Genomic DNA, 10,429 nt, shown 5'->3' with positions numbered 1-10,429 from the left:
TGCTCTCCACCAATAGCACATTAGTGCCTCAGTTTCCCTACATCTCCAATATCCATCATTTTCCTTTTTTGTCATATGAGCCACTCTGACAGGTGTGAGGTGGCACCTGAGAGTTGTTTTAATTTGAATTTCTCTAATCAGTTGTGATTTAGAGCATTTTTTCATATGACTATAGATAGCTTTGATTTCTTTGAAAACTGTCATACATGATATTTACTAAATAAATTGCATAATCATTGCTATAGGAATTGAGAGACTACTTCAGACTGATCAATTCATCAACAAACACTTATTAAGCAACGATTATGAGCCAGGTACTTTGTTAAGCTATGGGGAAACAAAGAAAAACAAAAACAATCTCTACTCTAAAGGAGTTGACCTCATGAGAGAGACATACAGAAATAGGTTCATAAAAGATAAATTCAGAGTAAATGTAAGGTAACTTTACAGGGGGAAAGCCCTAAAAGCTGGGGAGGGTGTGGGAATTGGGTAAAGCTTCCTATAGAAAGTGGGATTTTGCTGGATATCACAGCCCCCAAAATTCTTTATACCATATACCAAGAAATTATGAAGCAAATCCATCCAGAATTCATAGAAGCAGAAGGGAAAGTATAAATAGAAAGAATCTGCCAGTCACCTCTTGATAAAAATCCAAAAATTAAAACTCTCAGGAATATAATAGCCAAAATTGAGAGCTTCCAGGTCAAAGAAAAAATATGACATGCAACCAGAAAGAACTCAATTCTACCCCTCCTTCCTGCTCCTCCTCGTACTAGGAAAAACCGTAAAGCAGAAGCTTGCTCAGGCTGGGACTGCACATAAACAGATAATATCACAGGGAAGATAATAATAACAGAAGGGAATATAGCCTTCAGATGAGGTAAATGAGTCCAAACATCCATGAATAAATATTGCAAGACAAAGGAAAATGAATCAACAGTTAATGGGGCAAAAGACCCTGCAGATTCCTACAAGGTCGTGGAATCCCAGAAGGATGTTCCTAAACAGTTTAAAAGTGAAATAGGAATTGCAAAAATAAGATATATGATGTGCACAGAAGAAATAATTGGCAAAATATAAAACTTGAATCTGTGGTGGTACATCTCTCCAAAGAAATAAAAAGGAGAATAATTGATTGGGAATGCAAATACATAGAAGAGTAGGACACTCTGGAAGAAGAGAAGTAAAAAGCAATAATGGTAAAAGAAAACATGATCTCCTTACATATCTCCATTGATCTCAATGACAGGATGTGTAGAGACACATAATGAATGACAAGTCAAAAGACCTGAACATGTGAGGCAAAAAATAATACAAGAAAACAAAGTGCCAATTGAAGAAATCCACAGTTTGCCTATAGGAAGAAAAAAAAGCTCCATGCTCCAAATGTTATGACAGTGTTGTTCAGTTTTACAGTTCTATTGACAAAAAAAAAATTCTAAAAGGGACCAGGAAAAAAGATCTCAGAGGGAAGACATTAGCATGGGATTTGAGCTGAGTCTTTAAGGAGGAGAGGGAAGCCAGGGGGTGGAGATGAGGAGGGAGAGCATTCCAGGGATGGGAGACAGTAGTGGAAAAGGCAGAGTTTGCTAATAGAGAAGCAGCAAGCAGACCAGTGCAGCTACATCATAGAATAGGTGAAGGGGAATAAGGTGTAAAACTGGAAAGGGAGGAAGGCCTTGGAACAGATTTGTCAGGAATATCAACAGCTATAAAAGACAGTATTTTTTTTAATAAGTACATCATGGGATCAACTTAAGTAACTTAAATGGATTTTGAGAACACAAGGGAGATGAGATACAGCTCTTGCCCATTCTGATCATAAGTGTGTGGTTGGTTCCTTTTTTCCTAAAATCATGTGCTGTGTCTTCTTGGGGAGCTTTTCCCCAATTCTTACCTTCATCCTGCTGCCCAACCCAGATCCTTTGGTGATTGAGAATGGGGCTTGCTCCCAGACCACAGACCATATGAAGGAATAGGAGTTGCTCTTAGAGGAGTTGGCACCCATGGGAACAAGACATGAGAAGTGAGTTGCTACTTGGAGCCAGCACAAAGGCAAGAGGAAGGAGTCAAGGAGCCCACAAGGACTGTTGAATTTTTATCCTAAAGTGGAGCTTCTGCTCCTACAAGAGAGAGGTGAGGAGGTAGGCGAAGAGTTCCCTTTTGGCACTGGAGGCTGGAGAGACATAGGGCGATAGGAGACATATGAGTGATAGAAAGGAGTCATGAATACTTAGTCATGAGGACTTAGAATTGGGGACTAGTAGGGTTAAATATCCATGGTTCCATGCCTTTCTACCACTGCTTCATCTACACATTGGATAGTTGTTAACTCTATCTAGCCCCAGGTTCTTCCTGGTCACAACTATCTGAGATACTTCATTTAACTGACCTGATCCAATAATATTTTCTTGACTATGGTCAGCATTTCACCCTATTTGCCACTAATTGCTGACCCCAACAATAGTAACATAGCAGAGCATACAGAGAACTGCCCTCGAACCAGGAAGATGGAGGGTCATGTCCCACCTCTTATATACTGGCTCTATGTTCCTGGGCAAGTCACTATGCTTCTCAGTGCTCTGGAAAACTTTCCAAGGCTAAGAGCTGTGAATCTGAATTGGTAAAGGGACTTTCCCTATCCATAAGTTCCCATATAGTGCAAGTCATGTCATCATTTCTCTGATGGCATGGTCTTCTTCAGCAATGAACGAACACAACAACACAACAGCCTGTGAGTAGGACCCAGCTGCCTGAATGGAAACCTAGTTGGCTAGGTAACTCAGCTCCTCCTCTCCTGTCTTTCTCCCCCTCCCCTTCCTTCTTCTATCCAAAGGAAGGCAAATTTCGATGGCCAGAAGATGCCCAGTTAAGTAGAGGTTTACTAGCTAGATCCTTTGCTTTCCTTTCTCCTGTACTCCCCCTCTCCCCTCCCTCTCCACTCCTCCCCTCCTCTCCTCTCCTTTCCTCTCCTTTCTTTTCCCAAAACCTTAAACCTACTGCACTCTGAAGCCCACAGATTGCACCTCTAGACCCCTGCCAAAGCTCCACTTAAGGGCTGTTTTCTGGACCCTCCTGGCTTAAGAGTGATTATCAATAGTTACTGTTGCTGTTTCCCTCCCAGCCTGATTTAGTTATTTTTCTTTGCCTCATTAAAGCAGCCATCCCCTGACTACTTCTTAAAAAGGCCTATTCATTGAATGGGCATTACCTCACCCTAAGTGAGTACCTGAATAGGCCTTGGTCTAAAGGGGCCAAGGTCTCCCATCACATCCTGGGCCATCTCCAGTCATCCTGATGAATATCTGATCACTAGATTCAGATGGTTCTGGAGGAGAAGTGAAGCTGGTGACCTGCACAGCCCTCCCTCACTCAAAACAAAGTCAAATGCAAGTCATGTCGTCACTTCTCTGATGGCATGGTCTTCTTCGACAATAAAGGGTGAACACAACAACAACAACAATACCAATGAAAGCTAGATCTAGTTTCTAACCCTGTTGATGCCAATGCAGCCCTAAAAGGATCATGAAAATAGGAGGAATTAAAAAGGATCATTGAAAGTCCCCCCTGACAATACTCTATAGGAGGAATGGGCAATGCTGACATAACACATCCACATTACTACTTACTGGTTCCCTCTATAGAGCAAGAGTTCAGCATATGTGTTTATCATTTACGGCCAAAGAGAGAGCTTGAGCTTCTTGGGCAGCTCTGGTCTGCAGAATATTTATTTTCTGTTCTACCTAGAACTTGTAGATGAATTAGCCCCATCACCCATCTCCACTTCCCAACAACCCACCAGTTTTTTCCCTATAACACTAGGCAGAATCAGTGGCCTCATTTTGCCTTTTTCTTCCTGGGAGTTGAAGTTGAGATCAAGGAGCAGAAATCTCAGAAGGAAGGTCGGGTGGAAATGAAGTCAAAAGAGACATTTTTTTTTTTTACTTTTTAAAATTAATTTATTTAACTTTTAACATTCATTTTCACAAAATTTTGGGTTCCAAATTTTCTCCCCATTTGTCCCCTCCCCCCACCCCAGAACACTGAGCATTCTAATTGCCCCTATCACCAATCTGCCCTCTCTTTTATCATCCCTCCCTTCCCTTGTCCCCATCTTCTCTTTTGTCCTGTAGGGCCAGGTAACTTTCTATACCCCATTGCCAGTATTTCTTATTTCCTAGTTGTATGCAAGAACAATACTCAACAGTTATTCCTAAAACTTTGAGTTCTAACTTCTCTTCCTCCCTCCCCACCCCTTCCCTTTGGAAGGCAAGCAATTCAATATAGGCCATATCTGTGTAGTTTGGCAAATGACTTCCATAATAGTCGTGTTGTGTAAGACTATATTTCCCTCCATCCCATCCTGCCCCCCATTGCTTCTATTCTCTCTTTGGATCCTGGCCCTCCCCAAGTGTTGACTTCTAATTGCTCCCTCCTCCCATTGCCCTCCCTTCCATCATCCCCCCCCCTGCTTATCCCCTTCTCCCCCACTTTCCTGTATTGTAAGATAGGTTTTCATACCAAAATGAGTGTGTATTTTATTCCTTCCTTTAGTCGAATGTGATGAGAGTAAACTTCATGTTTTTCTCTCACTTCTCCTCTTTTTCCCTCCACTAAAAAGTCTTTTGCTTGCCTCTTTTATGAGATAATTTGCCCCATTCCATTTCTCCTTTTCTCCTCCCAATATATTTCTCTCTCACCACTTAATTTCATTTTTTTAAGACATAATCCCATCGTATTCAATTCACTCTGTGGTCTCTCTCTCTCTCTCTCTCTCTCTCTCTCTCTCTCTCTCTCTCTCTCTCTCTCTCTCTCTCTCTCTCTGTGTGTGTGTGTGTGTGTGTGTGTGTGTGTGTGTGTGTGTGTGTATGTGTGTGTGTGTAATCCCACCCACTACCCAGATACTGAAAAGTTTCAAGAGTTACAAATATTGTCTTTCCATGTAGGAATGTAAACAGTTCAACTTTAGTAAGTCCCTTATGACTTCTCTTTGCTGTTTACCTTTTCATGCTTCTCTTCATTCTTGTGTTTGAAAGTCAAATTTTCTTTTCAGCTCTGGTCTTTTCATCAAGAATGCTTGAAAGTCCTCTATTTCATTGAAAGATCATTTTTCCCCTGAAGTATTATACTCAGTTTTGCTGGGTGGGTGATTCTTGGTTTTAGTCCTAGTTCCTTTGACTTCTGGAATATCATATTCCACATCCTTTGATCCCTTAATATAGAAGCTGCTAGATCTTGTGTTATCCTGATTGTATTTCCACAATACTTGAATTGTTTCTTTCTAGCTGCTTGCAATATTTTCTCCTTGACCAGGGAACTCTGGAATTTGGCCACAATGTTCCTAAGAGTTTCTCTTTTTGGATCTCTTTCAGGCGGTGATCTGTGGATTCCTTGAATACTTACTTTGCCCTCTGGTTCTAGAATCTCAGGGCAGTTTTCCTTGATAATTTCATGAAAGATGATGTCTAGGCTCTTTTTTTGATCATGGCTTTCAGGTAGTCCCATAATTTTTAAACTGTCTCTCCTGGACCTATTTTCCAGGTCAGTTGTTTTTCCAATGAGATATTTCACATTATCTTCCATTTTTCCATTCCTTTGGTTTTGTTTTGTGATTTCTTGGTTTCTCATAAAGTCATTAGCCTCCATCTGTTCCATTCTAATTTTGAAAGAACTATTTTCTTCAGTGAGATTTTGAACCTCCTTTTCCATTTGGCTAATTCTGCTTTTGAAAGCATTCTTCTCGTCATTGGCTTTTTGAACCTCTTTGGCCAGTTGAGTTAGCCTATTTTTCAAGGTGTTATTTTCTTCAGCATGTTTTTGGGTCTCCTTTAGCAAGCTGTTGACCTGCTTTTCAGGCTTTTCTTGCATCTCTCTCATTTCTCTTCCCAGTTTTTCCTCCACCTCTCTAACTTGATTTTCAAAATCCTTTTGAGCTCTTCCATGGCCTGAGCCCATGGAATATTTCTTTTGGATGTTTGGGATACAGAAGCCTTGATTTCTACGTCTTTCCCTGATGGTAAGCATTGTTCTTCCTCATCAGAAAGGAAGGGAGGAGATATCTGTTCACCAAGAAAGTAACCTTCTATGGTCTTATTTTTTTTCCCTTTTCTGGGCATTTTCCCAGCCAGTGACTTGACTTCTGAGCTTCCTCTTCACACCTACCTGGCCTCCAGATCTGCCCAGCCAGCGCTTGGGGTCTGAGATTCAAATGCTGCTTCCCAGCCTCACGGCTTTGGGTGGGGGCATGGCTGCTCTTCAGTGTGAGATTAAGTTCAGGTGCTCAGGTGGGGGCAGGGCTGCCTCACAGGGCTGTTCCCTCAGGGGGTTTATGTGGAGACCTTCAACAATGGATCTGAGTTCCTGCCTGCTCTGGGAGCCCCTGTCTGCAGCTGCCCCCGCTCCTGCCTCCTGAGGGGGCCCGAGCCACAGGGACACCCCACTCCTCTCTTGGCCACCCAAAAAGACACTGACCCTTGTCCCCTGTGGGTGGAGGGACCTGCATGGCCGCCAGAGATTCTGTCCCTGAAGCCTGCTCAGATCTGCTCCTCTTGGTGCCGCATGGCCAAGGCAGGGCTGGGCTCCACTCCTGGTCTGGTGCATGACGGACCCTTTGGGTCAGTTTTTCAGGGCTCTCTGGAACAGAAATCTCCTCCACTTCGTTGTTCTGTGGCTTCTGCTGCTCCAGAATTTGTTGGGAGTTCTTCTTTACAGGTAATTTGTGGGCTGTGGGTTTGGAGCTAGCATATGTGTATCTTTCTACTACGCCATCTTGGCTCCTCCCCCAAAAGAGACATTCTTGAGAAGGATTCAAGGGCAGAGTTCCCAGGACTAAAGCTAGGGCATACCTGGGGAAGCCCTGAACCTAGAGGCTCTAAAGGAAAAAACAAGATCCATCACAAACATCCTTCACAGACAAAATTTGATGGATTCCTCAGGTAAGCCGGTGTTCTGAATATATCAAAAATAGAACTCAGGACTTATTACCCATTGAGAACACACATATTGTTTTAGTCCATTGCTCTCTCATTGCCCGTCACACTGTTCACATGCGACTGAGACCATGCAATTGTATTTTTTATGAATGAAGTTTCAGACACAGTTCAACCCTTGAGAAACATGAGGTAGTCAGTCGGTAATAGAGAGAGACCTTATGAGTGTGGGACCTGTAGGAAAAACTTCAGTTGAAGTTCAGACCTCCTGAGGTCTAGGTCACACACACAGGTGAGAAGCCCTATCATTATGAATAACTTTAGTTACTGCTTAGCACTGGACATGCACAAGAGGGTCCACACAGGGCACCAAATATGGATAGAGTTTTCACTGGAAATAGACCCCCATCTTGTGCCAGAAGTCCCACACTAGAGAGAAGTTGTACAAGGGTGATGAGGATAGCAAATGTGAGTCATAGGTGAGGCCTGATTAAACATCAAAGGACTCACACAGGGGTAAAACTCTCTAACTGTCCTGACTGTGGGAGATTTCTTTGGAAAATTAGCTCTTTGTTCACACCATGGAATCCATATGGAAGACAAGCCCTACAAATGTGCTTAGTATGGAAAACTTTTAGCTTCAGCTCTAGTCTTTACCACCTTCTAGTAAGTTGGCAGTACATGGAAAGTGAGTTTCCATGGAAGCTCAGACATGTACCACCATCAAAAGTCCCACATTGAGAAAGAGAAATCATTTAAGTATAGTGAGAGTGGGAAGCTTTTCATTAAGGAAATACTATGCCCCAGCAGTCTTACACAGGGTAACATTCAAAATAACCCTGCAAATAAATTGGTTGTTTAATTTTCTAACTCCAGAATTGGGTCTTGACATACTTCTGAAGCAGGAGAGAATAGGATTTCCTCTGCATCCCAAAGTGCCAATTTAAGATGGTATCTTCACCCAGGATGGAGACTAGACTTGGCCTAACTCACTGGGGACCAGTCTGCTGTTGATCTCAGTAGAGAATGAGTTTCAACTAAGCCTAAGGAAGAATCAAGTTCTCTTTAGTTCGGTGTAGATCCCCAGCAGAATTTGAAGATCCTTTCAGTGGACCACATGGATAGGAATGAGAAAACAACCTCAGGCCCATCCTGTTGGATGAAGTGTGCCCAAACTGAACACTGATGGGGAGCTTCTCGTAGGACCAACTCTTCTTTCTTCCTTTTTGGAGTAAAGTAGAAACTTGAGAATTCATAATCTCATGTCTTACATGGATAACTGGACCCCGGACATTCGGTACAAAGGAGGGAGAACTAATCCCTATTTCCCACCATTCTAAAGAGATTCCCATGTCCATTTCTTCCCCCCAAACCTAGGGAATATGGAATTTGTTCCTCTTTCTGTCATTACTTCTCTTCTAATTCTATTCCTTATCCCTGCAGCCCATGCATATATTCTGCCAGAGTCATAATCTCTGAGAAGGATGTGATCAGATAAACTGTGAAAGTGTATCCTTCCTCATGACCTAACAACAATGCATTAGTGCAGTAATTCCCAGAGAGGTTCTGCTGTCCCATCTCTTAATATGTGTTCATCTCCTCGGCCTGGGAAAATGCTACTGAAATCACCTTTTGCAGTTTCCCTCAAGGCAGATATTGATATTAGAATGGCCATTCATCATGATCTTTCAAACTTTCTTTATAGCTTTGTGTTCAAGTGGTGGTCGATAAGGCACCCTTAACCACTACACCCTTTAATCCCTTAATTCTTAAAAATATTAGGTTATTTTCCAGTCTGTTCTTTTGTCAAGATGTTATTCTGACAACTAGGTGGTGAAGTGGCTAGAAAGCAGGGTCTGGAGTTCAGAAGATCTGAGTTCAAATATGACCTTGGACACTTACTAGCTGTGTGATCCTAGGTAAGTCATTTCTGTTTGCTTCAATTTTGCAAATGCAAAATAGGAATAATAAAAGAAGAAAACCTACTTGCAGAGTCATGAGAATCAAATGAGATATTTGTAAAGCACCTGACAGTGCCTGGCACATAGTAAGCACTATGGAAATGCTAGTTATTATTCACTATTATTACTTTAGTGCTTTAAAAAAAATCCATATATCCTACAGTGTGGGTTTTTTGCCTTAATCAAAACAGATTTCAAGTTGACTATGTCTTAGCAGACAGACCTCATGAATTAGTATTGCCAAAAACAATACTTGTGGTCAATCTTCGGATGATGAACCTCTTCACAGGACTAGCTGTTAATTGTGTCCTGTTGTCAGTCTTCCAGAACCCACGGTCATCTTCATCAAATGTATGATTTGGTAGGGGGTTATTGCTAGCCAAAGATTGACTTGAACATGCTGTTTCAGCTTTTCACCCTTATTATCTGCTTTGGCCCTGACACATATTCATATTGTTTTACGTGGTATGATTCTCAATAAAAGATCCTTTGCACATGCTTCACATGGATAGATTATAGTCAAAACCTTCCTGCAGAGAGATGCAGCTGTTGCTTAGTTACCTCAAGACTTGCCTGTATTACCTAGATCTCATTTCTTGACTCTCTTTCAGCTAAGGAGCCAAGTATCATCTTTTCCCCCTCAGTTCTCTATTAAGGTAAAAGCTAAATACCACTATTAGTAGTGGCCCATAGTATGGCTGTTGGCTTGCCTCCCTCCCTTATTTTTTATCCTGTTTTATGCTCCTTAAGGGACAGGGAAGCTGAAGCAGACCTCTTAATATTCAGGATCCTTTGCAAGATGTGGGTGGGGAGACAATGATCACTCATTACTCCTGGTGGAACTACCACCTTCTGTCCCTAGCTGCTTTCTCTTCCTCCCCCCTTTCCAAACTCTTGTGAAAGAGTCCCAGGGAGGGTGCTCTGCTATCATGGAATCTCTGAAAGTAGAAATCCCAGTCAAATATTTAGGCATCAGTAACTATGGTTAGCAAACACTTACATCCTTTCCTAATCTCTGTGTTATAGTTACAGTCTTCTGGACAAAAGTTCCTTTCCTCTGCCTCTGTCCCCTGTTGTCTCATCTTGATCCGTTATCAGCCCTGTTCCTTCAGAGTCCTATTAGGTTCTGCCTTTCCCTACTATTTTGGCCTCCGTAACGGCCCACTATCTATTAGCAATAAATTTCCCTTAATCTAAGACTTCTTCCTTTCACACCCTTCCTAACTTTATACATTGATGGAAACCTGCTTTCTCCTAGCAGACACTACATTCCTAGCCACCATCTCCTGTACTGGACATTTCCTTCATGTCTGCTGACACTGGGATAGGACAAGAGGAAGAAAAGGAGGCTTCTTGCTCATCACTGCCACCTACAGATATACTCTCTGCCACCATCACTGCAACCTTTTAAAAAATATTTAAATTTACATTACATGTCATAATACATTTATATTAATTATAGTTTCTATAAATGTACATATTACTATACATAAATAAAGCATATAATATATTAGTTATATTATATATGTTATATATATT

At 41.8% G+C, this 10,429-nt stretch overlaps 1 protein-coding gene across 1 annotated transcript in view; it reads right to left on the bottom strand.

The window, feature by feature from the left end:
• The window catches only part of ZNF263 (zinc finger protein 263), a 70,876-nt gene that overhangs the window by 35,215 nt on the left and 25,232 nt on the right, over positions 1–10,429 (bottom strand). The gene's annotated exons all lie outside the window — the stretch shown is intronic.

The sequence above is a fragment of the Notamacropus eugenii genome, chromosome 1 (genome assembly GCF_028372415.1).
Source record: "Notamacropus eugenii isolate mMacEug1 chromosome 1, mMacEug1.pri_v2, whole genome shotgun sequence".
NCBI classification, from domain to species: Eukaryota; Metazoa; Chordata; class Mammalia; order Diprotodontia; family Macropodidae; genus Notamacropus; species Notamacropus eugenii.
The sequence above is the reverse complement of the archived record's forward strand: the minus strand, read 5'-3'. Positions and strand labels throughout refer to the sequence as shown.